We start from the raw sequence: 15,875 nt of genomic DNA on the forward strand, positions 1-15,875 counted from the left end.
TCAATAAATGAATTTTGTACACAAATAAGATATTAAGAGTTCTGAATGCATGTCTAGGAATCTTATAGCTATATAATTTTGTTATAAAATTTAGATATTATATCATTCAGTATTATATAGAAGAAAAATGTGAAGCAATGTTTTCATTATTGTACAGTATTTATGTAATTTGATTACTTGTTTAATCCTATGAGTTTGATTGAAAAAAATATAATAGGAAATTGTATAAGACATGATTTTGTTCAAAATGTTTGCTCTATGTTTGTAGCTTCTGGAATATTATTCAATTGACTTTTTAAAAATATCTTAAAGTATAACTTTAAGATTGATTGATTGATCCTAAATGAAATATATGTTTGAAATAGAGTTGAAAAGACAGTCTTTGAAAAGTTAGCGTTAAATATTTCTCTTTCTTTACTTATCTTCCTGGGTTTCCATGGTGGCTCAGTGGTAAAGAATCCACCTGCCAATGCAGGAGATGCAGGTTCAGTCCCTGGGTTGAGAAGATCCCCTGGAGAAGGAAACAGCCAACTGCTCCAGTATTCTTGCCTGGGAAATTCCATGAACAGAGAAACCAGTGGGCTATACCCCAGTGGGATTGTAAAACAGTGGACACAGCTTAGTGACTAAACAACAGATACAACTGATCTTCCTGACAATGCTGATTTCAGTAAAAGTGTAGATTTTACTATGAAATTAATTTGAGTTATATGAAAAAAATAGGTATGAGTGTGTTTATAACACAAATTTTTTTTACACAAAAGTTATTCCTTCTAACATGTCATATTCAAAGAGAGTGATCTTTGATGTGAACAATTACAAATTGATTTATGAACTTACTATAAAATATATCCTTACAGTTCTCTTTCAACTAGTCCTATTCAGGTGTGGATTTCAGCTGAGGTCAATCAAGAGCCTCGTGTCTCTTCCAATGGTTCATTAAATATGCCATTTGCGGTCTAAGAGTAGCCTAAAAAAGAGACAAAAGAGGAATAAAACTACTAAGTTTCTCCATTATCTTGTTCACCAAGATATAGGAAAAGAAGTATTCCTTTAAAATGAGTAAATTATATTATCTGTAACTGAACGGGTGCTCAAGATACAAGATAAATAATCCTATCCCTAATACAAAAGAGTGGATGCAGTAACTTATACAATGGTCTTACAAAGACTCATGCATGGTTTATATATACTGTTCTTTCAACATCACTATATTGCTAGTACCGTTATTTATCTAATTAGCAGATTACCAAATAAGATATAAGCACTTTGTCTTTTGGTTATGTCATATGTAGATGACACACTTTTAAAAATCATTCAAAAATTAACTTTGCATTGTAGACATCATTAATTCCACATACTTACAGCTGCAGTAAAAACACAGTATTTAACAAATGACTACTGTGTATTCAACTTATGTAACTTATTAGAAAAACTGAGGTAGCACTACTTACTTTCAAGGAATTTAAATTAATAAGCATATATTTAGGAGAAAAAAATAAATATATATAAATCAATGTTTAAAAGACATTTACTGTTCAAAAAGACTGAAGCATCCCCAGGACTCTAGTGAAATGATCCACAGATTGCAAATATTTTAAATTTGCCTCAAATATCCCTGTTCTTCATTCTCATTATCATCTAAAAGAAATAAACAGACAGATGGCAAAGAAAAAAACAGAAAACTGCAATTCTTCAATATATCCTCTCATGGGGAAATTATTTTAGTCAGTCAGACAACAGGAAAATATGAAATACACTGCAGGTGATTTTTTTTTTTTTTTTGGTCTGTGTTTCATGCTCATTTTATCTATGTTTGAGATTTGGGATTTTTGAAAAGCCAGTCATCTATTTCAGATAAATAAATATCAATTGAGTGACATGTGAATTGAGAGAAGTGATAGTTGTTGAGGGACTTAATGTGTGTGTCAGATGTGTCAAGGCATCATCTGAGTTTAAATTTGATTCTATGAAATCTACAAGAATTGACATGACTTCAAGTATAACATGAACCATTTCTTTAAATTATTTTCAAAATAGTTAAAATCCATGAATTACTTACAAGTGGAATAATTTAAAGAAACTGAAAGCAACTCTACAGTAATGAGTAAATGTGTGTGATTGGACATTAACATTTGTTCAAGTACTTGAAATAAGCTATTTTCTATTAAACCTTAGTGCTATTTCTGCCCTTTGGAGCTATAAACTTTCCATACATATTTGCCTGAACTTAGTCTTCTGTCTTAGTCAAATTGAAAAAATAAAAAGTAAAAGAGAGAAAAAGAAGCAACTATAAAGGACTTTCTGTGATGTTTCTCATTCTGACTTTAATTCTCTATAGTTCCATTACTTCAAATCGCACTGCTCTCTGGTTGTTTTGGGATTTATCTTTTAGAAACTTATTAAGGAATAATTTTGTCTATTAGCTTCTAATGCTAAATATGACTCACTATTCAGTGCTACCTTTTATTCTACACTCCCTTCCTAAACAAATAGATGAGTAATTTATGAATAGCAAATATGTTAAGGAAAATGGATGAGTAAATAAATAAAATCATTAGAAAATTTAAAATAAGCATTACAATCTAAATTAAATTACTCCAACACTAATATTAAAAAATGCCCATGTTAATTAAAAGAAGTTTTTAAATTATAGATGAGTGGAAATTAACATATTAAGCTGACAGTAAAGTGCATGTCCATCATACAGTTTCAATAATTCAGTAATCAAAGAGGTACTTTGGTTTATTTATTTTACTACTTTCACTGTTAGTGTGTTAAAAAAGAATTGCAGAAATTTGACACATAACTACATGAAAAAAGCTATCTGTTTCCTATTTACATTTTACCTCCAATTGTGTGTTATTGCCATTTTTTTTTGTTTTTGCTGAAGCTAACCAGAATATATTTAATATTTTTTACATTTATATAATTTGAAAAGTACATTTTTAGCACCTATATTTCAGGTTTTTAATTTTTTAATTGTTTGCTATTTAATATAATTTCTTTCCACTATGGAAATGATAAATTTCATTATAAGTGACTCATTCAAGACCAAATTCCTTCTTGAACATGAGAGGGTATGAGGAAAAAATGGCAGAGTAGAAAGACCTCAGCTCATTTCCTGTCACAAAAACACCAAAATCACAACTCCTATTCAGGACTATCAACAAAAAAACACTTGAATCTAGAAAAGAGATATTCTATTTACAAAGACAAAGAAGATACAATGAGACAGTAAGAGGAGTTCATTTATAATATAACAAAATTTCATACCTGCTAGGTGGATGACCCACAAACTGGAAAATAATTATACCACAGTTCTCCCACACCAGTAGGAATTCTGAGCCCCACATCAAGCCCCCTTGTGTCAGTGTCTGGCATCAGGATGAGGAACCTCTAGAGTATTTGGCTTTGAAAGTCAGTAGGACTTGATCACAGGAACACCACAGGATTGGGAGAAACAGAAACTCAACTCTTCGAGGACACACATTGTCCTGTGGTGCACTGGGATCCTAGGAAAAAGCAACTACTTTATAGGAGCTTGTGCCAGGCCAACTTGCTGGCCTTCGACAGTCTCCTCAGGAGGCAGGGTGTGGCTGTGGCTCACTGTGGAGACAAGGAAACTGATGGCAGAGAGGTACTTGCGTATACTCATTGGAGTGAACCATTCTAGAAGTCACTGTTTTGACACAGATCTGCACCATCCAACAACCTGTAGGCTCCATGCTGGGGTGCCTCACCCAGCAGCAGAAAAGCTGCTTAAAGTCTTCATGAGTCCACAGGAGCTTCTAAACACACTCCCTGACATGGCCCTGCCCATCAGAGGGACAAGGCCCAACTCCACCCACCAGTGGCCAGACAATAGTCCCTTGCACTAGGAAGCCTCCCCAAACCTCTTAGACCAGTTTCAACCTACCAGGGGGCACACACAAGAAGCAAGAGGTACTGCAGTCTTGCATCCTGTGATACCACAAACACAGAAAGTTACACAAAGTGATAAAACAGAAGAATATATTCCAGATGAAAAAATACAAGAAAACCCCAGAAGAACAACTAAGTGAAGTGGAGATAGGCAATCTACCTGAAAGAGAATTCAGAGTAGTGATAATAAAGGTGACCCAAGATCTTGGAGAAAAGATGAAGGCACAGACCAAGAAGATACAGGAAATTTTTAGAAGGTGAATCAAAAATGATTCAGTAATATAATAATTGAATGAACAATATACTGGAAGGAATCTATAGAAAAATAAGATGAAAGAATGGATAACTGAGCTGTAAGACAATGGTGGAAATCACTGCAATGGAACTAAATTAAAAAAAATAATAATTAAAAAAAATGAGGATAATGTAAGAATCGTCTGGGATAACACTGAATACAGCAGTATTTGCATTATAGGGACCTCAGAAGGAGAAGAGAGATAGAAAGGGCCTCAGACAATATTTGAAGAGATACTATAATAGTTGAAATGTCTCCTAATATGGAAAAGGAAACAGTCACCCAAGTCCAGAATGTGCAGAGAGTCCTGAACAGGATAAATACAAGAAGGAATACACTGAGAGACAGTACTGATCAAATCGAAAACAAAACAAAAATAAATAAATAAAGACAAAGAGTAAATAAATCAACAAAATGCAAGCAACAAAAAACATACTAGGAAATACCGATATAATTATTAATTGACTTCTCAGCAGAAAATTTGCAGGCCAGAAAAGATTGGCATGATATATGTAAAGGGATAAAAACAAAAAGCCTATAAGCAAAAATAGTCTACCCAGCAAGACTTCTGTCAGAATCAGAGGAAAAATCAAAAGCTTTACAGACAAGCCAAAGCTAAGAGAATTCAGTTCCACCAAACCAGATTTACAACTTATGCTAAAGGAACTTCTCCAGGAAAGTCAAAAACTAGAAAAAGAAAATTCTGAAGGAGAATCCTCACTGGTAAAGGCAAACATACAGTAAAGGTAGGAAGTCATTCATGCACAAATATGACATCTAAACAAGCAATTGGAGGAGAGGAGAGTACAAATGTAGAATATTCGAAATGAATTTTAAATTGAGAGACCAACAGCTTAAAACAAACTTGTATGTAGACTGCTATGTTAAAACCTCATGGTAACTGAAAACCAAACATCTGCAATCAGTTCAGTTCAGTTCAGTTGCTCAGTCATGTCCGACTCTTTGTGACCCCATGAATCACAGCACGCCAGGCCTCCCTGTCCATCACCAACTCCTGGAGTTCACTCAGATTCACGTCCATTGAGGCAGTGATGCCATCCAGCCATCTCATCCTCTGTCATCCCCTTCTCCTCCTGCCCCCAATCCCTGCCAGCATCAAAGTCTTTTCCAATGAGTCAGCTCTTGCATGAGGTGGCCAAAGTACTGGAGTTTCAGCTTCAGCATCATTCCTTCCAAAGAAATCCCAGGGCTGATCTCCTTCAGAATGGAGTGGTTGGATCTCCTTGCAGTCCAAGGGACTCTCAAGAGTCTTTTCCAACACCACAGTTCAAAAGCATCAATTATTTGGCTCTCAGCCTTCTTCACAGTCCAACTCTCATATCCATACATGACTACTGCAAAAACCATAGCTTTGACTAGATGGACCTTAATCGGCAAAGAATGTCTCTGCTTTTCAATATGCTATCTAGGTTGGTCATAACCCTCCTTCCAAGGAGCAAGTGTCTTTTAATTTCATGGCTGCAGTTACCATCTGCAGTGATTTTGGAGCCCCCAAAAATAAAGCCTGGCACTGTTTCCACTGTTTCCCCGTCTATTTCCCATGAAGTGATGATACAAACAAAAAAATGAAAAAGCAATCCAAACACAACACTAATGATAGTTATCAAATCAAAAAGTAAGAGAATAAAATAAGAAGGCAAGAAAAAAGGCATACAAAAGCAAATACAAAACAATTAACAACATGGCTATAAGAACATATAAATCAATAATTGCCTTAAATGTAAATGGTTTAAATGTTCCAACCAAAAGACATATGCTGGCTGAATAGATATAGGACTCATATATATGTGTCTACAATAGACACACATCAGATCTAGGGACACACTGACTGAAAGTGAATGGAAAAATATATTTCATGCAAATGGAAATCAAAAGAAACCTAAAGTAGCATTATTCATAGCAGACAAAACAGACTGTAAAGAACGTTACAAGTGACAAAAAAGGACACTACATAATGATTAAGGGATAATCCAAAAAGAAGATATCAACCAGCATAGAAGCACTACAATATGTAAGGCAACTGTTAACAGCTATAAAAGGAGAAATCAACAGTAACACAGTATTATTATGGGACTTTAACAACCCACTTCTGCTTCATTGACTACACTAAAGCCTTTGACCATGTGGATCACAACAACCAGTGGAAAATTATTAAAGAGATGGAAATACCAGATCACCTAACCTGCCTCTTAAGATACTTGAATACAGGTCAAGGAGCAACAGTTAGAACCTGACATGGGGCAATGGACTGGTTCCAAATTGAGAAAAGATTATGTCAAGACTGTATATTGTCACCCTGTTTGTTTCACTTATATGCAGTGTACATCATGTGAAATGCTGGGAAGGATGAAGTGCAAGCTTGACTCAAGATTGCCAGAAGAAATATCAGTAACCTCAGATCTGAAGATGACACCACTCTTATGCCAGAAAGTGAAGAAGAACTAAAGAACATCTTGATGAAAGTGAAAGAGGAGAGTGAAAAAGCCAGCTTAAAACTCCACATTCAAAAGCGAAGATCATGGCATCCGGTCCCATCACTTCATGGCAAATAGTTGGGGAAACAATGAAAACAGTGACAGAATTTATTTTCTTGGGCTCAAAAATCACTGCAGATGGTGACTGCAGCCACTAAATTAAAGACTCTTGCTCCATGGAAGAAATGTTATGACAAACCTGGAGAGCATATTAAAAAGCAGAGATGTTATTTTGCCAACAAAATCCATCTAGTCAAAGCTATGATTTTTCCAGCAGTCATGTATGGATGTGAAAGTTGGACCATAAAGAAGGCTGAATGCCTTAGAGCTGTAATGGTGGGGAACATTCTTGAGAGTTCCTTGAACTTCAAGATCAAACCAGTCAATCCTAAAGAAAATAAATGCTGAATACTTGTTAGAGGGACTGATATAGAAGCTGAAACTCCAGTACTTTGGCCACCTGATGCAAAGAGTCAATTCATTAGAAAAGACTCTGATTCTAGGAAAGATTGAAGGGAGAAGGAGAAAGGGATGACAGAGAAAGAGATGGTGGGATGGCATCACTGACTCAATGGCCATGAGTTTGGGCTAGCTCTGCGAAATGGTGATGGACAGTGAAGCCTGGCATCCTGCAGTCCATGGGGTCGCACGTAGCTGGACACAACAACCACAACACCCCACTTACACTGATGTACAGATCATCAAGACAGAAAACCAATATACACAGCCCTTAAATTACTAGTTAAGTCAGATGGACTTAATTATTATTGAGAGCATTCCATCTGAAAAGGTGCAGAATACACAAACTTTTAGACTGGGCAAGGAACATTCTCCGGGATAGATCACATTCTGGGACACAAAGCAAGCATTGGTAAATTTGAGAAAATTGAAATCGTAACAAGCATCTTTTCCAACCACATTATGATATTAGAAGTCAACTAAAAGAAAAAAAAAATATGGAAAATACAAACATTTGAGTTTAAATAAGGTTATACTAAACACCCAATAGAACATTGAAGAAATCCAAGAGGAAATTTTAAAAATTCCTAGAGACAAATGGGGGGGGGGGGGGAATTCCCAGAACCAATGGGATGCAGTAACAGCAGTTATAAGAGGGAATTTTGCAACAATATAATCTTGCCTCTGCTGCTGCTACTGCTGCTAAGTCGTGTCAGTTGTGTCTGACCCTGTGCGACCCCATAGACAGCAGCCCAACAGGCTCCTCTGTTCCTGGGATTCTCCAGGCAAGAATACTGGAGTGGGTTGTCATTTCCTTCTCCAATACATGAAAGTGAAAAGTGAAAGTGAAGTCGCTCAGTTGTGTCTGACTCCTAGAGACCCCATGGACTGCAGCCTAGCAGGCTCCTCCTTCCTTGGGATTCTCCAGGCAAGAGTACTGGAGTGGGTTGCCATTGCCTTCTCTGAATCTTACCCCAAGAAATAATAAAAAACCCAAACACCTAAAGCAGCCAGAATATGAACAAGCAACATTTAAAGTTATCTATAGAAAACAAATCATAAAAGATCAGAGCAGAAAGAAGAAATCAAAACAAAGGAAATTTAGAAAACTTCAGTGAAACTAAAAGCTGTATTTTTAAAAAAGAAAAAAAAAATGGTAAACGTTTAGCCATGCTCATCATAAAAAAAGAAATGGACAAATTCTTAGAAAGGTACAATGTCCCAAAATTGAGCCAGGAGAAATAGAAAATATGAACAGACCAATCACAAACACTGAAATTGAAACTGATTTAACAACTCCCAACAAACAAAATCCAGGACCAGACTGCTTCACAACAGAATCCTTTCAAATAATTAGAGGAAATTTTAAAACTATTCTTCCGAAACTCTTCAAAAAAATTGCATAAGAGGGAGCCTTCCACACTCTTTCTACAAGGCAACCATCACCCTCATACCAAAGCCAGACAAAGATATCACAAAAAAGAAAATTACAGAGCAATATCACTGATGAACATAGATACAAAAATCCTCAACAAAATAACAGCAAGCTGAATACACAACATATTAAAAGCATCATGCATATCATACACACACATAATGACCAAGTGGGATTTATGCCAAGGATGCAAGGTTTCTCTAATATATACAAATCAATACCACATTAATATACTGAAGAATAAAAACCATATACTAATTTCAATAGAGTCCAGAAAATCTTTTGACAAAATTTTACATCCATTTAGGATAAAACTTGTCCTGAAAGTGGGAATAGAGTGACCACACCTCAAGATAATAAAGGTAATATGTGAAAACCCACATCTAACATACTTAATGGAGAAAAGAGACAAGATTGTCCACTGTCACCACTTTTATTCAACATAGTTTTGGAAGTTCTAGCTATAGCAAGCAGAGAAGAAAAATAAATAAATAGAATTCAAATTGTGAAAAAAAGAAAAACCATTGTTTCCAGATGACAGGTTGCTATGCATAGTAAATCCTAAAGATGCTGCCAGAAAACTACTAGAGTTCATCAATGATTTTGATAAAGTTGCAGAATGCAAAATTAATACACAGAAATCCTATACATTAACAATAAAAGATCAGAAAAAGAAGTTAAGGAAACTGTTCCATATACCATTTCGTTGAAAATAATAAAATAACTAGGAATAATCCTACCTGAGGAGGCAAAAGACTTGTAATCCACAATCTGCAAGATGCTGATAAAAGAAATTCAAGATGATAGAAACAGATCAAAAGGTATACTATATTCTTGAATTGAAAGTATCAGTATTGTCAAAATGACTGTATTACCCAAGACAACCTACAGATTCAATAAAATTCCTATTAAATAATCAGTAATATTTTTTGCAGCTCTGGAACAAATACAATTTTTAGATTTGTGTGGAAACACAGAAGTCTCTGAATAACCAAAACAATCTTGGCAAAGAAAAATGGAGGTGGAAAGATAAAGCTCCCTAACTTTGAAGTATACTATAAAGTTAGAGTCATCAAAACAATATGATTCTAGAACAAAGACAGACTTATAAGATCAGAGGGACAGAATAGAACTCTCAGATATAAACCCACATAACTATAGTCAATTAATCTGTGACAAAGGAGGCAAGAATATACAATGGAAAAAGACAGTCTCTTCAATAAATGATGCTAGGAAAACCGGACAGCCACATGTAAGAGAAGGAAATTAGAACATTCTCTAACACCATATACAAAAATAAACTTAAATAAAATTCAAGACTTACATATAAAACCATATACCATAAAAAATTTTGAGGAAAACATAAAACACATTTTTTTAAATATAAATTGCAACAATGTATTTTTGGAGTACCTCCTAGAGCAATGGAAGTAAAATAAGTAAATAAATAGGACCTAATTAAACTTAAAAGTTTTGACTCTCAAAGCAAACCATAAAATGACAAGATGACAACGTAGAATGGGAGAAAATATTTTCAAACTGTAAAACAGACAGGGGATTAATCTCCAAAGTATACAAACAGCTCACAGAGCCCAACATTTAAAAAAATAAATAAATAAAGTAAAAATAAAAACCATAAAAATGAGCAGAATATCTAAACAGACAATTCTCCAAAGAAAACATGAAAGTGAAAGTGAAGTTGCTCAGTCGTGTCTGACTCTTTGCAACCCCATGGACTGTAGCCTGCCAGGCTCCTCTGTCCATGGGATTTTCCAGGCAATAGTACTGGAGTGGATTGCCATTTCCTTCTCCAGGGGATCTTCCCAAACCAGGGATTGAACCCAGGTCTCCCACATTGTAGACAAACATTTTACTGTCTGAGCCACCAGGGAAGTCCTAAAGAAATCATACAAATGCCCAAAAAGCACATGAAAATATGCTCAAAAATGTTAGCTGTTAGAGAAATACAAATCAACACATGTAAGAATTAAAGATTTAAAAAAAAAAAAAAAAAAAACTACAACAAATGTGCCATCTCACACCAGTCAGAATGGCCAGCATTAAAGTCTGCAAATAGTAAATGCTTTAGAGGATGTAGAGAAAAGGTAACACTTCTATTTTGTTGTTGGGCATGTAAATTGGTACAGCCAATTTCTGAGAGCAGTATGAAGATTCCTTACAAAGCTAAAAAGTCGTATCATATGAATTCATATAAAATATAAATATAAAATATAAAACTTCATTCATATCATAAATATCATATAATCCTGCAATTTCACTCTGAGGCATATATCCAGGGAAAATCATACTTTGAAAATATACACTCACCACCAATGTTCATTATAGCACTATTTACAAAAGCCAGGACATGAAAGCAACCTAATTGATCATCAGCTGATTAATGGATAAGAAGACATGATACATGTATACAATGGAATACTACTCAGCCATAAAATAATTAAATATTGTCATTAACAGCAACATGGATTAACTTAGAAATCATCACACTAAGACAGAGGAAGGAAAATATAATATCACTTATGTAGGAAATTTCAAAAGTGATACAAATTAACTTATTTACACACAGAAGCAGAATCACAGATTTTGAAAACAAATTTATGGTTACCAAAGGAAAAGGTGGGGAGTGTAAATTAGGAGGTTTGGATCTTCCCCACCCAGGGAAATATGTCTGGCATCTCCTGGACTGGCAGGTGGATTCTTTATCACTGAACTACATTTAACATATAGACACTACTATATATAAAATAGATAACCATCAAGGGCCTACTATATAAAACAGGGAATTGTACTCAGTACTATATAATAACCTGTGGGGAAAAGGATCTGAAAAACAATAGATTTATGTATATGTACAACTAAATCACTTTCCTTTACACCTGAAACTAGCACAATATTGTGAATCAAGTATGCTCTACTATAAAACAAAATTTTTTAATTAAAAAATGTGACAGCATGAAATCCATGAGGCCTCTCATTGCATGGCTTGCTAAGTTTGAATGTCTCAATTTGTTTTTAATCATGTTGCTTTTCAGTGTTGAATTGTATGAGCTGTTTGTTGTTGTTGTTTAGTTGCTAAGTCATGTCTGACTTTCTCTTTTGTGACCCCATGGATTATAGCCCACCAGGTTCCTCTGTCCTTGGAATTTCCCAGGCAAGAATACTGGAGTGTGTTGCCATTTCTTTCTCCAGGGGATCTTCCCAACTCATGGATTAAACTCATGTCTGCTGCATTGGCAGAAGATTCTTTACCACAGAGCCACCAGGCAAGACCATGGACTTTTTATATATTATGGATATTAACCCTAATAGGCCAAATGGCTCATATCTTTTGCAAATATTTTCTCTTATTTACTATGTTGTCTTTCACTTTATTTATGGTTTCTTTTTCTGTGTAAAAAATTTTAACTAGATCCTATTTGTTTAGTTTTGCTAGAATTTTAACAATTGAGGATTTAAACATATTAAACAATTCAGAAGGAAAACAAAATATAGATATTCACTGATACCGTTTTTGATTTCTTTAGTAACTGCATGTTTTTAAATAGACATTGGTACCATGAGGGGAAAAATATGTTATGAAGATTTTATATATTACCTATTTATAATGAAACTTTGTTAAATTATCACAATAACAAACAATGAAAATAGCATACCCTAGTGGTTAAAAAACAAAGATTCAAGATAGGTTCTTTTAACTGTGAATCTACCTCTTATGAGAAATGTTTAATTAGATAAAGACATTTATATCTCAGAGTCTTATTTTCTTTATTAGAAAATTACTTTTTTCAGAGAAAATCTTAAATTGCTGATTACCTGTTAAATGTTGTGTGAAGTGTAATAACAAAAATGTCCAAAGATTGACATATGACATTGGCGTATGATAGAACTACAAATATATTTATTTTATTTTTCAACAGTTATGCATTCTTCAATGCTGACTTGAAAATAAGAATTATTTATGTTTCTAAAGCTATTTTCCCATTGATAAAAATCAGTTGGAAGAATAACATTTCCAACCAGGGTGAGATAAATCTGTAATTCATACCTATAATATTCTATAGGAGAAGAAAACCTGAAATTATTTTTTAAATGACTGTTAAGGATATCACATATGATGGAAGAAATGTTTTTTTTGTGTGTGAAAATATTATTTTTAACTTTCATTACTTTATAGATTCTAGAAATTCATCTCTAGGTTGTCTGTTCAAAGAACAAACTTGTAGAGCACACCTAATGAAAAACAAAAGCAAATAAAACCCAATCATCTATTATAAATTGTGAAAAGGCCAGGAGTAAATTTGAAGGCTCATAGCCGTCAGGGTCGGAGAAGGCAATGGCAACCTACTCCAGTACTCTTGCCTGGAAAATCCCATGGACAGAGGAGCCTCATAGGCTGCAGTCCCTGGGATCTCTGAGGGTCAGACATGACTGAGAGACTTCACTTTCACTTTTCATTTTCATGCATTGGAGAAGGAAATGGCAATCGACTCCAGTGTTCTTGCCTGGAGAAACCCAGGAATGGGGCTTCCCTCTATGGGGTCGCACAGAGTCGGACAAGACTGAAGCGACTCAGCAGCAGCAGCAGCAGCAGCAGCCATCAGGGTACAAAATCTTAATGGAGTTAACAGGAGCTCAGCTGATTTAGATTTTCAAAGGCCACTTGATAAAAAGCTGACAAAATAAAATTCAAAGAATTTACCTTATTGAGAAATGAAATTTTCTATTTTCTATTAGGGAACATGATTTTTATGTGAACTGTATATTTTGATAGGCAGTAAGTATTTTTTTGATGGGAAACAATTCACTTTAAAATAACTGAAATAAAGTATGTGCTGCTGTCGATGGGGGTCGCACAGAGTTGGATATGACTGCAGCAATTTAGTATGCATACATGCATTGGAGAAGGAAATGACAACCCACTCCAGTATTTTTGTCTGGAGAATCCCAGAGATGGAGGAGCCTGGTGGGCTGCCATCTATGGGGTCGCACAGAGTCAGACACGACTGAAGCAACTTAGCAGCAGCAGCAGCAGTACTTGCACATAGTTTAAATACTTGCCCTGAAGCATCATTAAAAAATAAATAAATCCTTGTGTTTTTTCATGTCACTCTCCTTAACTGATGTGAAATTTTGCAAAATTTCATTACCCCTAAAAATAATAATGTAGCTGTGACATATATCTAATACCTTTCAAACAGTTAACATGTATTAGTTGATCAAAACGTTCATTCAGATTTTTCCATAAAATGTTACAGGAAAACCCAAACAAAATTTTTGTCAAACCCAATATACAGTTTTTTATTTCTCTAAGTAGGTTGTGAATTTTCGAAAAACACAAAAACTACTTCATATGTTTTCATCTATAACAAACTTCCTCCTCATCTTCATTGTCAGGGATGGCAGCTTTTGCTGCATAGAAGTGGACTCCTAAATCTCAGTGCTAACCAGTGTGAAGACTGATTTACCAGAGTCCTATGGTAACTCAGGGCTCTGAACTTCTGTTTTTCTTTTATTTATTTTTGGCTGTGCTGGGTCTTCATTGCTGCATTGGCTTTCCTATAGTTGTGGCCAGTTGGGGCTGCTCTCTTGCTGCAGTACCCTCTCATTGTGGTGGCTTCTCTTGTGGAACACAGGCTCTAGGACATGCTGGCTTCAGCAGTTACTGCATGTGGGCTCTGAGGCTGCAACTTCCAGGCTCTGGAGCAGGGCTCAGGAGTTGTGAAGCACAGACTTAGTTGCTTCGCGGGATGTGAGATCTTCCTATACCAGGGATCTAGCGCATGTCTCCTGTACTAGCAGGCAGATTCTTCACCACCGAGCCACCAGGAAAGCCTCAAGACTCTGAACTTGTATTTTTTATAACACCATATTTATCATATGCCTTCACAACTCCTTGACAAGGAAAGAGTAATCTAGAAGTGTACACATAGATTATGTTAAAAGTCAGGCATGATGGTGTCTTACATCACAGAATTGTCTTCCATCAATTCTGCCTACATTCCATTGGGTCAAGTTCAATCATAGAGCCCCAATCTCAGAGCAAGGGTCAAAAATCTAAAACCTAAAATATTCATAGATTTACATGATGAAAATATACTTCTGTCTTATATCACAGTAGATCGTATGTAGAGTAGGAAAGCGTCTTCCCCAAGCAGTGATTCAGGAACATTGCAATTTCCATTCTGTGGCTGAAGTTGTGAACCTCATCAGAGTTCTTTATATTTTACATATTGGTAGGGGAAAAGAACAAAATTATGCACAAATAAGTTTTATGGGCCAAGCTGGAATAGTTTTAGTCACTTCTGCTCTCAACTTACTGACTGGAACAGATTCACTTGAACTGATGTAAATGTACATGAGATGGAGATATATTTGGACTCTATCTATGAACAAACAAAACCTAGATAGTGATGAGTCCTGGCAGTTGTTATGCACCCTATTTTTAGGAACAAATCATGGAATAGAGAGCTTAGCTAACAACTTAGTCAATATCAAACAGAAAATGACAAAAAAATTTTAATACATGAAATTTATCTTCATCATCTGTGCTCCTTTGCACTGTACTATTTTTCATGCTTTCAATCTAATGTGAATATTCAATGCATATTTCCTAAAGAAACGACTGCAGAATAGATAAAATTTGCCCAGAATAATCTGTTCTTTATTAAATAACTGAATGTAGAACAGATTTTACCCAGATATTTGACATAAACCCTTTATTTTTGGTATCCATTTGCTGGCATTTTAATACCACTAGTAAGGCATTGCCCAGGAATGCTGCAATATTATATTACTTGGAAAATATTTTGTAGATATTTAGTTTTATGTCAATAGTGTTCTTCCATTCCTCTTTTGATAATTAGCTCTTCAACCTTGGATCTGTGGATTAAGTTTCCTTATCTTCACCTTCTTTTGCTACAGCAGATCACCTTCAAAATACAGATTGACAAAGTTAGAGTTAAAACTTATTTCTCTAATCAGTTGAGGCAGTCCTCACAGAGGACAGAATCACAAAAAATGTTTATGTGATAATTGAGAAGAAAAAGAAAGTAGTGGATTATTGAACACGTCTATGTTAACTTTGGAGAAAGCAAATCTAGGAATAGGTTCCTCTAATGGAAAAAATCTAAACTGGAAAAAGAGAAGCTAACTTTTACATGAAATAGGATATAATTTTTAAAACATCTTATTTCCCTGCCTTAACTGCATGGAAACTGCTATACTGTTAATGGTCTGTGAATCTTTA

Source organism: Capricornis sumatraensis, chromosome 18 (assembly GCF_032405125.1).
Source record: "Capricornis sumatraensis isolate serow.1 chromosome 18, serow.2, whole genome shotgun sequence".
Lineage (NCBI taxonomy): Eukaryota > Metazoa > Chordata > Mammalia > Artiodactyla > Bovidae > Capricornis > Capricornis sumatraensis.